Here is a 19,601-nt window from a genome sequence, read left to right on the forward strand (position 1 = left end):
TTCATGACCCCATTTGGGGTTTTTCTTGGCAAAGATACTAGAGTGGTTTGCCATTTCCTTCTCCACCTCATTTTACAGATAAAGAAATTGAGGTAAAGAAGGTTGAGTGACTTGCCCAGGGTCATACAGCTAGTGTCTGAGACCGTATTTGAACTCAGGTCCTCCTGATTCCAGAGCTGGCACTCTATCCACTGTGCCACCTAGCTGCCTTATTTGTGTCCCTAGTGCCTAAGAAATGTACATTGAATGTTTGAGAAAATCAGTGGAAATTCTCCAGACGAGAAGGCCAGGGTGAGGGAATGGGGGAGGAGATTGGGGAAGGGGATGTCATAAAAGCTGTCTTCAAGTACAAGAAGGGCTATTATATGGAAGAGACATTAGATTTGTCCTGTTTTACCTTAGAATTTGGAACAATGACTGGAAAGTTCAAAGAGGCAAATGTAACTTCAGGTCAGGAAAGTCTTCCTAACAATTAGAAGTATCTAAAAAATGGTGTGGACTATGTCAGAATGGAATGGCTTCCCCTTCCTGGAGCTATGCAGGCAGAGGCATGATGACCATTTGTTGGGTGTATTGCAAGGAAGAGTCTTTTTCAGATATTAGGTTGGACTGCTAAGTTCCTAAAATTAATTAATTTGGAATTCCCTGAAATTCTCTGATGCTTTCATCTGATGTAGTTACTCCAATGGACAAAGACCACATGTTAAGAGTATCAGCCCTCATGGGAATCTTTGGGAATTGTTTCAGACCCATGTGGTTCTCCACACTCTCTGTCTGCTTTCAGGCCATCCCATCACCAGCACTGCAGAAGAAGGAGGAGATGGCACCAAAACTGGGGCCATTTTGTATTCTTGTCCATTTCAAAGGGCAGACACTGGTAGTGATCTGCACCCCAGCTGGGCTACTGGTCCCATTCCATACAGTCTGTGGCTAACCCAGTTCTCTACCTTAATAGATCTGCCCAAACACTGGAGAGCCCAAGGTCACCCCCTCCCCACCCTACACTGAGACAACAGAGGCCACCTCTGGAGGAGGGAAGCAGGTTATGATGAAATTAAAGGTGGCAGGATGAAAAGAAAGGTCAGGTAGGTGGTCCAGTGGCTAGAGCACCAGCCCTGGAGTCAGGAGGATCTGAGTTCAAATCCAGCTTCAAACACTTAGTAGCTGTGTGATTCTGGACAAGTCACAACCCTGCTTGCTTCAGTTTCCTCATCTATAAAATGAGTTGAAAAAGGAAATGTCAAACTACTTCAGTATCTTTGCTTAGAAAACCCCAAAATGGGGTCACAAAGAGTCAGACACAAGTAAAAAAAACAACTGAACGACAACAACGAAGGATGAAAAGAAAGGCCCATAGACTTTCTCCCTTACTACTTCACAAGACACTTTACAGAAGTGGCAGGTAGAGATGAAAAACTAACATCCCTGTCTATATAGGACAAAGATTTATGCTGTTACTTGATTCCCACATCCAATTTAATCCCATCAGTTACAAGAGTTCGATTGTGAAACAATTCCTTTTAAGCAATAATTTGAGACTGTAGTACCATTATATAAATGGATGGATACCAGATAAGGAAGGCAACTCTTCTCCCCCCAAGGTTACCTTATCTGGTTTCAGTGTAATAACAACTCAATTAAGTGCATGTAACAGGGGTACCCCCTCACATTCAGTCTGGCTTTGTGGGATCACCTCTAGTACATATGTTTTTAATTTGAATTCATCTGGCTACAAATAATCATAGTCTTTTTGTTTTTTTGTTTGTTTTTGCTAGGCAATGGGGTGAAGTAACTTGTCCCAGGGTCACACAGCTAATGAGAGCTATGTGTCTGAGGCCAGATTTGAACTCAGGTCCTCCTGACTCCAGGGCCAGTGCTCTATCCACTGTGCCACCTAGCTGCCCCTTTAATAATCATAGTCTTATGCATTCCCCTGAGCCGTAGATGCAGGATTTAGAATTGAAAGCTGCCTTAGAGTCATCCAGGCCTCCATCACCAGTAAACAAGCATTTATTAAGTATTTACTATGTTCCAAGAGCATCTGGGTGGCACAGTGGATAGAGTGCCAGGCCTGGAGTCAGAAAGACTCCCTTTCTGAGTTCAAATCTGGCCTCAGACACATACCAGCTGTGTAACCTCAGATAAGTCACTTACCCCTGTTGACCTCAGTTTCCTCATCTATAAAATGAGCTGGAGAAGGAAATGGCAAACCACTCCAGTATCTCTGCCAAGAAAACTCCAAATGTGGTCAGAAAGAGTAGGACACAACTGAATACCTACTATATGCCAAGCACTATACTAAGTTCTGAAGATACAAAAAAAAAGCAAAAAATAGCCCCTGCCCTCAAAGTGCATACACAAAGAACAATGAACATAGAAGATATACATGGGGTGGGAAGCACCTGGTCCAAACATCTCATTTTGTAGATGAGGAAATGTTGGATCCTGACCCACTGACTTGGTCAAGATCAGACAGCTACTGAGTAACAGAGCCTGAGCTGGAATCAAGGTGCTTGGACTCTCAATTCAGCATTCTTTCTGCCATGCCATGCTGCCTCTCCTTGGAATGGGGTGAAAAGCTGATTGCCTGAAATACAGTCTAAAAAAATACAAATCAGGCCAAGAACTTAAGCTACCAGAAAATGTCAAGATCTCCCTGAAATGTGTCAAGCACAAAATTGAATTCTAAAAGCCCCAGCCTGCCCCGAGTTAGACTGCAAATTGAATGTCATGGGGCTGGCTTCTCCACAATTCATGGCTATTTAAAAATGTAGCCAGAACAACAGAACACCACATGCCATGCTCCAATCATGACCCTCCACAGACCCAAAGAAAGAAATTTATAGAGAGAGTTTTAGAGCTGGAAGAATTTATGGATAGCCCAATGCTCTCATTTATCCAAGGAAAACTGAGGCCCAGAGTGGGAAAATGACTGGTCTAAGGTTACATTGCTAATGGTAAAGCTAGGCCTCAAAAATTCAGATCTCCTGGGCCAGAACTCTTTCTGTTAAAACACAAAGTTCTCTGCAAAATTTAGGAAATGAATTAGTTTTGAGTATTTGTACTTCATTGCCATTCAGTAAATATCCCTTCTGTCCTCCCCTACTTAGACCATCGTATAGTTGTCCTATATGCTTTCAGTTTCTCCCGGTCTCCATTTACAACACTGTGAAAGTAACTTTTCTGAGATACAGGTTTCATCATGTCTCTCCCTTGCTCAAAGACTCTCAATGGCTCCCAGTTGCTTATAGAATAAAACACAGACTCCTTATCCTGGAATGCAAGGCTCTCCACAATCTGGCTCCAACTTTTTTTATCTGGATCTGTGATTTCATGGATTGGAGGACTCCCTCTACCAATATGGATCATCAGCAGTACTGGGATGTATCCCCTTAGTGTTGCCTAAGGCAGTGAAAAGTTAGGAAATTTGGCTGGGATCACACAGCCATGAGGTCTCTGAGGCAAAAATGAACCCAGGTCTTCTTGACTGCAAGGCAGGCTTTTTATCCTCTGTGCAATGTTGATTGCCTTTTAACTTATCTTTTCAGTCTGACTTCATACTTTTTCCCACCTTACATACTAGCCAAGCTGGACTTCTAACTTTTTTCTTGTCTTGTCTTCCCCAACCCCACTTCACACATTTGTGCCAACTGTCTTCATGCCTGGATGGGCTACTTCCATGTCTACTTCTTGAAATGCTTCTCTTCCTTCAAGACGTAGCTGAGATGCCATCTCTTCCAGGATGCCTTTCCTGATCCCCTCCAGTCAAAAGTGATTTCTCCCTCCTTGAATTTCTCAAAGCACCTTGTCTGGATATCTTCTTTTTTTAACTTCCACATTCTATCTCTTACCATATTTATTCTTTTACATTAATTATCTCTTCAACTTGATTGTAAACTCCTTGCAGGTAGGGATTACGTTATTTTTCTTTTTGTAAAACCTAACGTGCCTTATGTATAATAGATGCTTAATAGATGTTCGTAACCTTGCTTTCTGTTGTTGTTGAATTGAGTGCCTCCTTAATCTGAGACACCATGCTAGTGCTTGAGAGTGCAAAGCTGAACCAGGTAAAGTTTCTTGTCTTTGCTCACAGTCTAGTCCAGGGGTGGGGAACTGGCGGTCTCAAGACCACCAGTTCCCCACCCCTGGTAGCCAGATGATCAGATACATTCACATATAACTATGGCACAAGGCACTGCAGACAAGATGAAATTACCAAGAGTGTTCAGAAGAGGAAGAGATCCCTCTCAACTGACAGGCAGCAGCTGCAATGCAAAAAGAATTGATCTTGGTGTTGTAACTTTGGGTAAGTTACTTCACTCTTAGAACCTCAATTGCCTCATCAGTAAAATGGTAATTAGTCATCTTTTCACCATTTGCTCAAAGGATTCTTGTCAGGAAGAAAGCCCTTTGTAACTTGTAAACCAGTATAGCCATGTGTGTTGTTACTTCTGGATGGAGGGAATCAGGGAAGACTTCGTGGAGGAGGTAGCATTGAGACTGGATCCTGAATCAGTAGGTGGAGCTAGGGTAGGATAGATTAGACAGAGGAATGCAACCTCTCCATGCCTCAGTTTCTTCATTTGTAAATGAGTGGGTTGAATTTAATGGTTTCTAAGTTCCCTTCTAATACTAGATCTCTGATCATATGATTAGTATAGAACCCTTTGGCCCAGCAATACCACTACTAGGTCTGTATCCCAAATAGACTTAAAAAAAGGAAAAGGACCTATATGTATAAAAATATTTATAGCAGCTCTTTTTGTGGGGGCAAAGAATTGGAAATTGAAGGGATGCCCATCAATTTGGGAATGGCTGAACAAGTTGTGGTATATGATTATAATAGAATACTATTACGTTATAAGAAATAATGAGCAGGATGGTTTCAGAAAAACCTGAAAAGGCTTACACCAACTGATGCAAAGTGAAGTGAGCAGAACCAGGAAAACATTGTACATAGTAACAGTAATAGTGTATGATGATCAACTGTGAATGACTTAGCTATTCTGAGCAATACAATGATCCAAGACAATTCTAAAGGACCTATGATGAAAAATGTTATCCATCTCCAGAGAAAAAAACTGATGGAATCTGAATGCAGATCAAAGCCTACTTTTTCAAACTTTCTTTATTTTTCTTATCTTTCTTCTTTTGGTCTGTGTTTTCTTTTGCAACATGGCTAATATGAAAAGGTGTTTTGCAGGACTTCGCATGTATAATCTATATCAAACCTCTTGCCATCTCAAGGAGGGGAGAGGAGAGGGAAGGTGAGAGGAAATTTGGAACTCAAAAAATTTTTAATGAATTTTTAAAATTTGTTTTACATATAATTGGAAAAAAGAAAAATACAAAAACTTAATTAAAAAGAAATACAACAGATGATATTTTAAAGTGACAATCAGTAATTGTTTACTTTGCTTACTTTTTTGTTTTTCTAAAATCTTTATCAGAACATTGTTTACATGAATACATCAAAGGCATTCTTGATGAAAACACAAGAAGGAATCAGGAAGATTTTGGTCAACAATTATCAGAGGAAAAGAAGGTTTCTGTAATGTGTGAGGTACTGATGGGATTTCATGTTTTCTTACCTCTATGGCCATGAATATTGAGTAGAATAGACTTAGAGAGCCTACTCTAGGCTGAACTTCCCCCCAAGCTTTTCTGGAGACTACCTAGAATTAATGGAGGGTCTCCCAAGGATTTTTAATTGTGTGGAATAATCTAGAACAGCCTTCTTAGGGACCCCCAGAGCAAATAAAAATTCCCTATGGTGGGAAGGGAGGTATTTGACAGGTAGCATAGTGGATAGAGCACCAGGCCTGGAATCAGGAAGACCTGAGTCCAAATCCATCCTCAGACACTTACTAGCTGTGTAACCTGGGCAAGTCACTGCACCCTAGTTGCCTCAGTTTCCTCTTCTATAAAACAGGGATAATAATAGCACCTACTTCCTAGAGTTGTTGTGAGGATCAAATGAGATAATAATTGTAAAGTACTAAACACTGCTTGGCCCATAGTAAGTACTACATAAATGTTACCTATCATGTTTATGAATGGTGAGGGCCATGTTGAGGTGCAAGACCCTACCATCACTAGTTCCCATGGTTATTTTAGCTTCTTCCAATATTTCATAATTTAAGATATTTGTCTCCCAAAGTTACAGTTGTACCCTCAAAGTGTGTTGACCAGAGATGAAAGGCGTGTCACTCAAGTGGGGTTTTGTACCACTGTTTTCCACATGTATGTTAAGGAATCTCAGTGTGTCCCAGAGTTTGATGAAGGAAAGGAAGAGGCTACAGACTGTCATCAAGGTCAGGTCCTCGCCTCCAAGAAGGACTACACTTGAACTTCTTGTCTTGAACAACTCCATAAGAGATCCCATAAACTCCAATTCCCTCTTGCCCTATCCTTCAGGAAAACAGACAGCAGCTGCTCATTGCTGCCCCCTACAGCACCTATTATTAAATACCACCAATCATTCATTTCAAAACATTTATTGGGCTCCCACTTGGTACACGGCTGAGCTATGGAAAAAAACCAATTATCCCGAAAGCTAATGCTTATTGGGCTATTTAATCTAATACCTGAGTGAGTGCCTCTAAAAACCAAGCCCCCCAGGCTGCAGCACAATTATTCCAGGGCTAGAGAAATTTGGGGGGGAGGTGTATTTTTCATCAATGAGTAGTGCCAATAATTTGACTTTGGAAAGAAAAAACACCTTCCTTTCAGATATATAATAGCCCATACTCACACACACACACACACACACACACACAAACACACACATGCACACACATACACATTCCTCTACCCCCTTCTGATAAAAGAATGAATTGTTACAGCACTACTCAGATAAAGCATGTCTTAAATAAACAGATGGAAACTAAATCTCTGTGTTGACTTTCCTATTGCTATTTGTGTAGATTCATGATTTCAGTTAGCTCCTGACAGCCTCATTTTTAAGCTACGTATTCCACATGAGTTGGTACATCAGAGTGGATAGAGAATTGGCCTTGAAGCCAGGAAGTCCTCACACTTATAATGGCTGTTTGATGCTGGACAAGTCACTTAATCTCTTGGGATATTCTGCAAACTATCAAATCCAGTCTGCCATTAAAACCATTCTCGGTTTTCAGGCCATACACAAGCAGGCACAGAGCCAGATTTGGCCAGTGGGATATTGTTTGCTAACCTCTGATCTAGACATCTCTCTAAGAGTATAAGATTCAGACAAGATCCTAGCCTATACTGGTACCAGGAATTTCCTCACTTGACTTACTTATTCCAACAAAATCACAGGTCTAGTCTCTACCCCTTTACTAATCACTATAAGGAATAAAAAGAAATGTAACATGGAGTTCTTGTCTTGAAGTTACTGGGGAATCTAATTGGGGAGACCATATGTAAACTCGTGAAATAGGTAACGATTCTTGTAGCGTGCATAGCTAACAAACTGTCAGAACCAGGATCAGAAAGAACCCAGATCTGATTCTATCTCTAACCATGGCCAGTTCCGCCCCTTTCAAAATAAGCAGGTTTATGTGCATTCCCTCTGGCCTAGGTATGAACCCCAAAGATGTCAAAGAAAAAGGAAAAGGTCCCATACATACAAAAATATTTGTAGCAGCTCTTTCTGTGGTGTCAAAGAACTAGAAATTAAGTAGGTAACCATCAACTGAGGAATGACTAAACAAGTTATGGTATATGTATATGATGGAATATTATTGTATGGTAAGAAATGATGAAGAGGATAGTTTCAGAGAAACATGAGAAGAGTTGTATGAACTGATACAGAGTGAAGTGAGCAGAGCCAGAAGAACCATTTATACTATAATAGCAATATTATAAAGACAAACAATTTTGAAAGATTTAAGAAATTTAATCAACACAATTCCAGGAGAAGCATGAGGAAGCATGCTACCCATATCCTGATAGAGAGCTGATGGAGTCAAAGTATAGACTGAAACTTTTTTTTTAACATAGTCAGTACAGGAATTTGTTTTGTTTCACTATGCATATTTGTAATAGGGGGTTTGTTTTTCCTGCTTTTTCACTGGAGGTGGGAGAGAGTGGTTTGAGGGATGGGTCAGTCAGTAAAGAATACACATCTAAAAGTAAAACTTAATATGATTATAATAGAATATTAGATATTAGACTCCAGAATGTGGATGGAAATTGGGGTCCTTGCAACAAGACATTTATTGGCACATTCTAGTGGATGTCAAATACAAAGTTCATGTTAATGGTTTATAGAGGATTAACTTTGAAGCAATAGGATCGGCTCAGGAGTGATACAAATCAAAGTTCAGACCCTCCTAAGAACCTAGTCACAGCAATGATGAAGATGAAGAGTTCCTGCCCAGGAGGGCAGTGTGTAGCATTTGTAAAATGCAGTCTTGCTCTTATAGGATTTAAGAGCAGATTCCTGGGCACAGGAATAGTTTCAGGGACAAGAGAATCTTTAAAAGGCTCTTTTCAAGAGAGTAAAACACAATCATGAATAGTGAATTATCTGATGCTTGGTTGTTCCGTTTGATTTTTTCCATCACTCAGGAAACTGAAACGTATGAAGTATTATTACTATTACTATGTATGCTGAACCCTATTATAATACAATCCATTCAGTTGATTCGGATGTGTAAGAGAGAATACAGAACTCCTCTGATGCTACTCACCACGTGGAAGAGGCCAGGGAAATGCTTCCCGCAGAGGCATGATTGATCACTTGGAATGGAAGTGTCTCGGAGAAACCTTAGACCAGACACAAACCCTGGCTCTCCTGACTCCAAGACCTGGGCTATTTCCAGTGTACCAAAAGGAACAAAGTAAAAAGAAACAAAAGGGGAAAAAAACTCACAAACCCAGCACTTTTCAACCAATTTCCATGCCTCCTCAAAATATTTCTTCTTGCCTCTACCCCTCACTATTCCCCATTCGGTAGCTGTCAAAAAAAAAAGGAAGGAGGGAAGGAAGGAAGAAAAGAGAGGAAGAAAGAAAGAGAAAGAAAGAGAGAAAGAGAGAAAGAAAGAAAGAAAGAAAGAAAGAAAGAAAGAAAGAAAGAAAGAAAGAAAGAAAGAAAGAAAGAAAGAAAGAAAGAAAGAAAGAAAGAAAGAAAGAAAGAAAGAAAGAAAGAAAGAAAAATGTGGTATATTTTGGAAATAGATCTCTACAGAGTAAGTCTCCAAGGACTATGTGGGCCCCTGAAAAATGTAATTTTGTTGTGTTGTTTTTCAGTTGTGTCTAACTCTTCATGACCCAATTTGGAGTCTTCTTAACAAAGATACTGGAGTGGTTTGCCATTTCCTTCTCCACTTCATATGACAGATGAGGAAACTGAGGCAAATAGGGTTAAGTGACTTGCCCAGGGTCACAACTAGGAAGCACTTGAGGTCCGATTTGAACTCAGCAAGATGAGTCTTCCTGACTCCAGGCCTGGCACTCTATCCCCTGTGCTGCCTAGTTGCCCTGGAAAATGTAGTACAGCATCTCAAATGGATGGCATCCTCTTCCCAGGAAGAGACTGAATCTGTCTTATAGTTTAAATTAGATTGAGTGGGGTTATGAGGCAGAGAGAGCCAGAAAGACAGAGATCTGTGGTAGACATAAGAGTTGGGCAGAGGAGGGTAGAGGGACAAGGGAGCACCTGAGAGGTTACCATCCTTTAAGAGCTGGGGAAATATAGCAAAAGGTTTAAATTTTCTCCTTTGACTTTTTCTCCCTGTGCCTTGTGTGCTAATAATTTCACACACACACATACATACATATATATTCACACATGTACATAGTAAACAAAGTACATAACTCTCATGATCAAATGTTTTAGATTTTATGTAAAAACAAAGTAATTTAAAGGGAAAACATATACATATTATGTATGTTACATGTAAACTATATATTATATACCATATATTACATATCAAATATCATCTATATTACATGTTATACATAATATATTATATGTCACGCATATTACATATATATCTATAGATACATTCTTACCTTCCTTTTAAATTAAAAAGAAAAAGAAAGTAATTTAAAGGGAAGATACACAACATATATATATATATATATCATATGTTTTATATATATGTACACATACATATCTTGCATTCCTTTTCAATTGCCTTCTTTTTACATAAAATCTAAAACATTTGATTGTACAGTTGTGTACTTCATTATCTGTGTGTTGGTCATGTCAGAGAGTGGAAAACAGGGGCTGGTGATAGCTATTTGAAAAAAAAACAAACAATTTTAATCCATTAGAGTTTCTCATCTCAGGAATAGGGAACAGAAGACACCTCAGAACCAAAGATTGCCTGAGGGCTCAGAGCTTTTGCTATTATCATATTAATAATTTACATTAATAAGCTTCTGAAATAGCAGAGGGAAAGGACAACCATGTGAATCTCCCACCGTTGCTCTAGGATAAAACCACAGAGATTGGATCACTTTGAATATGCATGCCTGAGGCTAGAGTCCCCCTGTCTCTGGAGAAGAGAGGGATTTGGGGTGTGACCAGAAAGAAGCTCATGTCCAAAGCCCTGCCCCACAGGCAGAGACAGGTGTAGTCCAGTAGATTCAACCCTGCTCCTTTCTGTTGGAAAACCCACAGTATAATTCTGCCCTCCACAGTGACATCTACCGGCTACATTAGCAAACTTGGACATTCAAAGCCTTTGAGCAAAAAGTCTTTTTTCTGTTTTGTCTGCATGTTCTCCCATAGATTGCAAAGACCTACAAGAAAATGACCTTGTCTCCCTTTATTCTGCGTATAACTAGGAGCTCATTAGAGACCCATGAGAGGGTACCTTAAGTAGGCTGGTGAAAGCTAGATTATGTGTGGTTGAGGACAGAGGGAATAGTGAGAAAGGGAACACATCAGATATAGACCACTATTTTGAGAAATTTAGCAATCAATGGGGCGTCCAGAACTGGAACAGTAGTTGACTAAGCTAGAAAGATCTAGGGAAGGATTTCTGAGGACTTGGAGAACAAATATGTTTGTAGGCAAATAGGAAGGCTGACCCTCGGGGCTCTTTCTAGCTCTTACAAAGGTGATTCTAAAAGACAATGGCTAGTTGGAAAACTTCCAGAGGACAGGAGCCAAGGTCACAAGAGGGCTTGAAACCTTATACTTCATGGGGAAGAGTTGAAGGACTTAGAGATGAGTACTCTTTCCAAAAGAATATACGGAACAGAGATGGGCCTGTTGAAACAGGATTAGGTACATTTTATATGATGTCAATGGGAATGACTAGGAGTAATTGATGGGAATCCTTTAAAAGTAGGCAGACTTCAATGTGACACAATAAAGAACTTCCTAACAATTAAAACTGTTCAAAAAATGGAATGGGAAATTTCTGTATGTATTGAGTTCCACATTACTAGAAGTGTTTGATCCAGACGGTTACTGTTCAGGGAAATTGTGGAGGGAATTCATGCTTCACTTATATGTTGGAGTAGGTGAAATTGAAGACCCTCCCGGTGCCTCATCTGGGATTCTCTAAGTAAGAATAGATAGAGAAGTTCATGGTTTTATCTCTGATTGTGCATGAGCATTAAAATCTCTACTCTACATACCAGCCAACTCATTTTCTTTGCTTTGATTTTCAAAATTAGGTTTCCGAACATTCCACATGGGAACAGAGATCCTTATATGCATTTTCATTATATTGAATGATCTCACTGGACCTAAGATTTCAATATTAAATGCAGTTGGGACTTTGAGTACAAGAATATTAACTTCATGCCTGTGTTTGGAAGTTAAATATTGTTCTTAAAATAGTAATCAAAAGAATACTAGAGGCTGGGACAAACCATTAACTAGTTTCATGACCCCAAGCAAGTCATTATCCTCTGTGGGCCTCAGTTTCCATATCTGTAAAATGAGAAGGGGCAAGTAGATGATCCTTAAGGTCCCTTCTAGCTTCTATGGTTAGTAATAATAATGCTAGATACATTTAAACAATATTCAAATGTTTGCAAAGCATTATATATGTAGATATATGTGTGTACATGTATGTATATACACATATGTGTATGTATGTGGAAATGACAAACCACTCCAGTATCTTTGCCACAAAAACCCCAAATGAGGTCACAAAGAGTTGGAAAGGACTGAAACAACTGAATAGACAAATATATATACAAACATACACACATGTATATATACATGCACATTTATACACATTATAATTGTGTGTATGTGTGTATATGGCAACTAGGTGGTACTGTGAATATAGTACCAGGCCTGGCTGGAGGTAGAAAGATTCATCTTCCTGAGTTCAAATCCAGCCTCAGACACTTACTAGTTATGTGACCCTGGGCAAATCACTTAACCCTGTTTGTTTCAGTTTCCTCATCTGTCAAATTAGCTGGAGAAGGAAATGGCAAACCACTCCAGTATCTCTGCCAAGAAAACCTCAAACGGAATCACAAAGAGTTGGACACAACGGAACAACAACTACATGTATGTGTGTAGATGTGTGTGTATATATGCACACATGTAATATGTTGAGAAAGATTATACGTTGCATATGTACACAAATGTATGTGCATGTATAAAGTCTCATTTGCTCATGGTGTCCAAGTTGAGGGACCAGTTCTCATGGTCATTTTGCATTCTGATTGCCCCAATAGAGGGTAGAGAACCACGTACATTAAATAAATAATAGACGCTGATTTATTTGCTGCGGAAAGCCCCTGTGTGACACTTCAGGTCTGCACCTGTCTATTATCCAATATCACAGCCACTTGGTGGCCTTGCAGCTGATCTGTAATTTATTCAGTTGTTCTTGAGATGGCAATGAAAGGTAAGGCAGAACCGGGCTGACTTTCTCATTTAATGACTGGCCTCAGGGCTAGCTGCTGCGGTGGGAATATTTTTCTTCTTACCTTTCTGGAAGGAGGTTATTCAGTGACTGAAGGCCCCTCCATCTATGGAGACACAGGCCAGAGGTAATAAAAATGATTATAAACTCTGGCATGTATAAGGTGCTTTAAGGTTTGCAAAGGGCTTTACATACATGTTCTCACTGGATCCTTACAACAGCTGATAGGTAAATACAGTGAGCACTAGTAACTCCATATTACATTTAACTTCCCTCGCTTCCTTCAAGGCTCAGCTAAAATCCCACCTTCTGCAGGAAGCCTTTCTCCATTCCCCTTCACTCTAGTGCATTCCCTCTATTGAAATGCTCCAGTTCATCCTGTACTCGGCTTGTTTGCACATAAGTGTTTGTGTCTTGTTTTCCCCATTAGACTGTGAGTTCCTCTGGGGTGGGGGTTGTCTTTTGCCTTTCTTTGTATCCTCAGCTGGTAGCATGGTGCCTGGCACATAGAAGGTACTTCATAAATGGTTGTTGACTGACTAACTGAGGAAATTGAGTGTCAGAGAGGCTTCATGATTTGCCTAGGGTCACACAGCTAGTAGGTGATGGAGTTAGCATTCAAAGGATTTCCAGGATCTCAGTCTAACATTCTTTCCTCCATAGTCTATAGTGTACTGGCTCTGTTAGAAACTTTTGAAGGGAAAGGCAGAGTTTGGGAATGAGCCACCAGCAAGTATTCAGGACACAGCCTCCTCAAACCATGGAATTCAAGTCTGGAAGGGACCTTAGAAATCCTATAGTCCAGGCGTTCTTAACTTTTTTTATTTTATTTTTTTATCCTGGATCCCTTTGGCAGTCTTGGGAAACCTATGGAACCCTTCTCAAAATAATGTTTTTAAATTCATGAAATAAGTACATAGGGGAAGCAATTACAGTACAAATAAAGATGTAATTATTTTCCCATCCAAGTTCACAGAACCCTCTCCCCAAAATCTATCTATCTTGGAGGTTCCTGGACCCCCTAGTTAAGAATCCCTGCTTTAGTCCAATACTATCATTTTACAGTTGAGGAAAGTAAGTTCTGAGATTGATTAAGTTTAATCTCTCTTGTAGTTGTTTGTCCTTTGTTCTTAAAGGACCAGTGACATCATGGGGTGATGTCTTAACTCACTCACGAATTGGATTTAGGTGAGGCGTTGCTGCACCAAGTCATCAGCCTCACTCTCTCTTCCAGAGTCATCTAAGTCCAGTGGTTAGACAAAAGTCAGGTCTACTGGCAATGGCCCGGGATACAGAGAACGTTGGCCTTTCTAAATTAAGGTCTTTCCCAAGCTAAATTCCTTTTAAAGGGGTCTTCTGACACCCAATCAGAATTATTCTCATGCTTATTTTTTAAAACTCTCCAATATCATTGATTTAGAACTGAAATAGACCACTAGATGTCCTCTGATTCAATCCCACCATCTTACAGATGAGGAGTCTGAGGTCCAAAGAAGTAAAGCAATTCACCCAAAGCCACACAGATGGCAGTGTCAACCCAGGATCTCTGATTCTAAATCTAGGGTTCTTCCTACTATCCACAAAACTTCGAGACTCTAATAATATGTTTCCATGTCATCTTGCCTGCTGATTTATATTTCCATCCATCAACAAATTGCTACATTCAGTTAGTAAACATTTATTAAGCACTGTGCCAGGCACTGTGCTAAACACTTGGGATACAAAAAGGGGCAAAAGAGACAGTCTTTGTCCTCAAAGAGTATATAATCTAATGGGGGAGACAAAATGCAAACAAATATATACAAAGCAAGGTACACAATTCAAGTACAAGATGCCAGGAATTAAGGTCTAAGTTCATATAATTAATGTATAAAGAAAAAGTAAGATTGATGAGAGGTCCTAAGTGAAATAAGAATCCCTAAAATGTATTTATTAAACACAGAAGATTACTAGATTATAAACTTGTAAAAGCCCAGACTACATCTTAGCAAAATGTTACATCTCCTTCAATCTTAGTACGAAGGTACCTAGGTGGTACAATGGATAGAGTGCTAACCCTAGAATCAGGAAAACTCATCTTCATGAGTTCAATTCTGGCCTCAGACACTTACTAGCTATATGACTCTGGGCAAGTCACTTAACCCTGTTTGTCTCAATTTCCTCATCTCTCAAATGAACTGGAGAAGGAAATGGTAAACCACTCCAGTATCTTTGCCCAGGAAACCCCAAATGGGGTCACGAAGAGTCAGACACTACTGAGCAACAACAACAGTGCCTTTACAAACAACAAATACTTAAATAATATACTTGATTTTTTAAAAAATTTACACTTTGGACACATACACCCTTAGCCTGTCTAAACCCAAATACTGGTGACATCACAAAGAACATTAGATAAGTCTAATTAAGCTTGATACAAAGGTAAAGCTAGGTAGGTGCACCAAATCAGGGAAGGTACCCAAATCTTTCAGGGAAGCTCAACTATTCTATTTTTTTTAATTCCACTCCCCTACTCTGAGACCTTTTAAAACATTTTCTGCACTACCCTAGACTGGAATTCTAATCTGACAAGGAAACAAGAATATACAGAATTTGTGAAATGGGCAAGATGTTAAAATAACATTTTTTAGCACATAGAAAAAGAGAGTTTTCTATCAAATATGAATTCTCAAGACTCCAATTCGACCCTTAAAAAACCCCCACAACTTTGAAATAGATCTCCAAGTCCAGACTCCTGCTTCCAAGCAGAAAAACTGATAAGGTATTCTCTTTTTCCCAAGCTACATGGCACAGCACAAAGAACCTGGACTCTTGAGTGAGAGGATGTAAGTTCCCACCCTTCCACTGATGCTCAATGGTCATGTCACCTAGGGCCTCATTCTCCTCATTAGTAAAATGAGGGGATTAGAGTGAAATGCCTCTGAGGTCACTTCTGTCTCAAAATAAATTACTCCTGCTTTTATTAAACAAGTTATTTCCCCTTTTCAGAGATAGTCTTCATAACTGAGTCTTTTATCCTGCTCAGCGTTGCTGTGGGGAACATCTGCAACCCCTCCTCTGTCTTCAAGCAAGGTCTAATTTTCTTTTGCAGCAGGTATTCACGGTGCAAAGTATTGCTTTTCTGTTTTCGAGAAGGACAGTGTTAGCTGCTGCTGCTACTCCTAATTTCATTTTCACAACTTAGCATAGAGTTCATTCACACAGGGTCCTGGTAAACAAGCGCTCCAGCTGAAAGGACTTCATCCTGTTTATGTTACAACAAAATATATTGAGTTTGGAACTCCCACTGAAGAGCAGTTTGCCGTTCCAGAAATGTCAGTCCCTTCTTGGGCTTTTGTGTTCGGGCCGATGGTGTTTGGGTTAGAGGACTTTGTTGACATGATCTCTTCCCCATGGGTTGGAGCTCTGACGCATATGGACAGTTGTGCTAAATCAGCTTGGGCCAAAGGGATGGCTCTTGAGTAGTGGGGAGCTGGATGTCATGGCTTGGAGCCATCTTTTTGCCAAACCATCCACTTCCCTGGGGTTTCCCAGCTCCATAGCCAATAACTCGAGGCTCCCCCTCTTTCCTTGCAGCACAGTGATATGCCATTACATACTGAGCTGTAAGAAACAATAAATATTATGACTGTGGAGACTCATGGGAAGACTTATATAACTTATGCAAAGGGAAGGAAGGAGAAACCATAAAAACAGCATACTGTTCTTTAGAAAGAACAGCAACAATCAGATACTATCAAATTTTAATAACAAGCTTGGCCCCAAAAAGGAAATATGAGAAGGCACCTCCTTCCCTTTTCTGCAGAATGGAGGACTATGTGTGTAGGGCCCTTCATGTAATGTCTGACTTAGCTAATGTGCTGGTCAGTTTCACCAAACTGATTTTTTCTCCATCTTTTTTATCATATACAGGAAGGCTCTCTGGAAGGGAGAAGGGAGAGTGATATATTGGGAAATACATTGTGGACAGTGAAAAAATAAAAGGTAATAGTAAGAAAAACGTTAAGGAGAAAAAGCTTCCCTATCACTTTATAAGAAGTTCATGCTATAATTTTCTGGTGTTTCTACTATTGTGAATGATGTTGACAAATGTGTACAAATGTGAATATAAAATGAAAACCCCTCCATTTGTTGTCCTTAAATAAAAATAAGGAGATTCAGGCTACGCTCATTTAGGATAAGCAGCCTGGTTTGTTTCCTTTCTTTAAAGAAAGCATCTTGCAGGGCAGCTAGGTGGCGCAGTGGATAGAGCACCGGGCCCTGAAGTCAGGAGAACCTGAGTTCAAATCCGGCCTCAGACCAAACACTTGACACTTACTAGCTGTGTGACCCTGGGTAACTCACTTAACCCCAATTGCCTTAAAAAAAAAAAGGCATCTTGCCAACCTCAGTGGCACACACTTGTAAACACTACTACCAGGGAGTCAGCATAACTGGAGCAACCAGAGAATGGCTTAGGGCTGTGGTCTCCAGCAGGATAAGGCAAAAGCTGGTCCATCCAAGCGAAGAGACTCACGATCAAAATTACCCTGGGTCACAAAGCTAGTTAGTGGCAGAGCAGGGAACAGAACCCAAGTCTCCTGACTCTCTGGCCAGTGGTCCCCCACCACAACAAGCTGTCCTCTCTGAGCATCTCTAGCCCTGCTTCTTGTTGTGTTTGTCCTCCATTCTCGAAGAGAACCATGATATCAGGAAGGTGATGCCATGACTTGCAAGTGAATTGGATTTAAGTGAGGGAGGGCTATGAAAAGTCACCAGCCTCATTCTCTCCTCTAGGACCGTCTGGATCCAGTGGCAAGATATGGATCAGGATGACTAGAGATGGCCCTGCTTAGATGGGAGCAAGTAGAAGAGACCAGGACCAACCAAGTTGGGTTCATCCCACAAAGCATAAGCAGTGACTGGGGGTTGGGGTGGGGGTCTAAATAACTCTTCCCTTCCACAAAATCATGAATCAAGAAAGAGTTGTTACATAATGAACAAGTTTGACTTCAGAAAAGAAATGAGTAAATTAGCATCCTTCCCTTCTTTGAGGAGACATGGCATTATTGATATGAAGTATTGCATATACTATAGGACTCAGCTAATTTGTTAGTTAGTTTTGTTCAATTTTTTTTCTATTTCTTTTTTGTTCTTCGTAACAAGTGTGAAGGATATATTTGGAAGGTGATATAAAAACCATTAAAATCAATAAAATGCAAAAGAAAATAATAATCATATATATATATATATATATATATATATATATATATATATAATACATAGTTTTAAGGTTTACAAAGAGCTTTGCATCCGTCATTTCATGTGATTTTAAAATGGGGAGGGGGATGTGACTGAAGAACAAAAGGCAATGCTCTGGTCTAAAGTCATGGAATTATAAATATCACTGTTGCCTGAGATGTATAGAAAGTATGAGCACTACGTAATGCAAAAGGACTATATTAAACCTAATCTCCCAGTTATACTTCATGTTATGGTCTTTCAAAACACCCTATTTTTACTGTTCCATAAACACCAGTATTCAACTATTTTCCTCATTACACAAAGCATTACGTTTCATGGAAACATTAAATTGGCAACTCAGTACTTAAACCATATGTTTTAATAAGCAGGAGCTAATCAGGCATAGAATCGGGGCTCCTGCAATAAAAGGAACTGTTTCAGCATCTCCCGGGGATTGTAAATGCCCTTATTTGCAGCAGGCCCTGAGCTCATTAGGAGTACACTGGGAGCCCTCAGCTAGGCAATTATGCTACTGTGGGGGAAGTGGTCTCAGCAGGTGTGAAAAAGAACCTAGCCCAGGTAATTAGGAATCAGAGCAATGAAGAGAAGTTTGGGGATTTGCTGGGAGAAGGGGAATGACCCACCATTTGACTCTAATTTTGCATAAATACCTCTGATTACAAAACGAGATGTCATCCTTCTTTGGGCTGTGCCTGACCTGAGGTGGGTATTTTGCAAGTCCTGACAATTAGGTGCCCAAGAGCCAACTTTACTCATCTTTAGACTGAGCCAATCAATTAACAAACATTTATTAAGAGCTTACTATAAGGCAGGGACTGTGCTAAGTCCTTATGATACAAAGAGAGGTGTTTGCACTAAAGGAATTTAAATTCTAACAGGGGAAACAACTTGTAAATAAAAATACAAATGCATATTAATCGGGGGGAAATAACAGAAGTTCAAAAATAGATGATAGAGATAAAGATAGATAATCATAGAAGATACATTTAGAGTAGATGGAAGACAATGTTAGAGGGGTAAGACTCTGACAGCTTGAGTTGTGGGGGAAGGGAGGAAGAGGAAGGGCCTTCCACAAAAAGTGGCATTTGAACTGAGGCTTGAAGGAAGCCAGGGATCCTATGGGTTGAAAGGAATAAATTAGTTCACTTCTGTATCTCAGGGAATAGACAGGCAGCTGCACACTCCTTAAAGCTAATTGTACAGTCTTTTTTGATGACATACAAACATGTCAGTGATATACACAAAAAATCATAAAAGGATACATGTGCCAATCAGCTCCACTGGTCACCCAATTCTTTGGGGGTCTGTTCTGGTTCTGAGAGGCAAAATCACATATTGTGATAGGATCAGGGAAAACCATGCCCTGTCCAGAAGTGTAGGCCAACAGCAATTAAAAGTAGCAATGTTTTATAACCAGAGGCAAAAGCTACTGCAACTCTTTTCCAATGTACCTAGGAACCTTGGGAATACAACAAACATCAATAGGCTAGATAAGGATGCTCAGGGGCTCGTGGAGTTTGCTTG

General features: G+C 40.0%; 1 long non-coding RNA gene across 1 annotated transcript in view; it reads left to right on the forward strand.

Moving 5' to 3' along the window:
- LOC110213614 (uncharacterized) overlaps positions 1-16,818 on the forward strand; it is a 33,210-nt gene extending 16,392 nt beyond the window's left edge. Inside the window, exon 3 of the long non-coding RNA XR_002326056.2 lies at positions 16,746-16,818. This is a non-coding gene — a long non-coding RNA (uncharacterized LOC110213614). The remainder of the gene's footprint in view (positions 1-16,745) is intronic.
- Positions 16,819-19,601: the final 2,783 nt, after the last annotated feature.

This window comes from Phascolarctos cinereus, unplaced genomic scaffold (genome assembly GCF_003287225.1).
Source record: "Phascolarctos cinereus isolate Bilbo 61053 unplaced genomic scaffold, phaCin_HiC Scaffold_4;HRSCAF=312, whole genome shotgun sequence".
NCBI lineage: Eukaryota > Metazoa > Chordata > Mammalia > Diprotodontia > Phascolarctidae > Phascolarctos > Phascolarctos cinereus.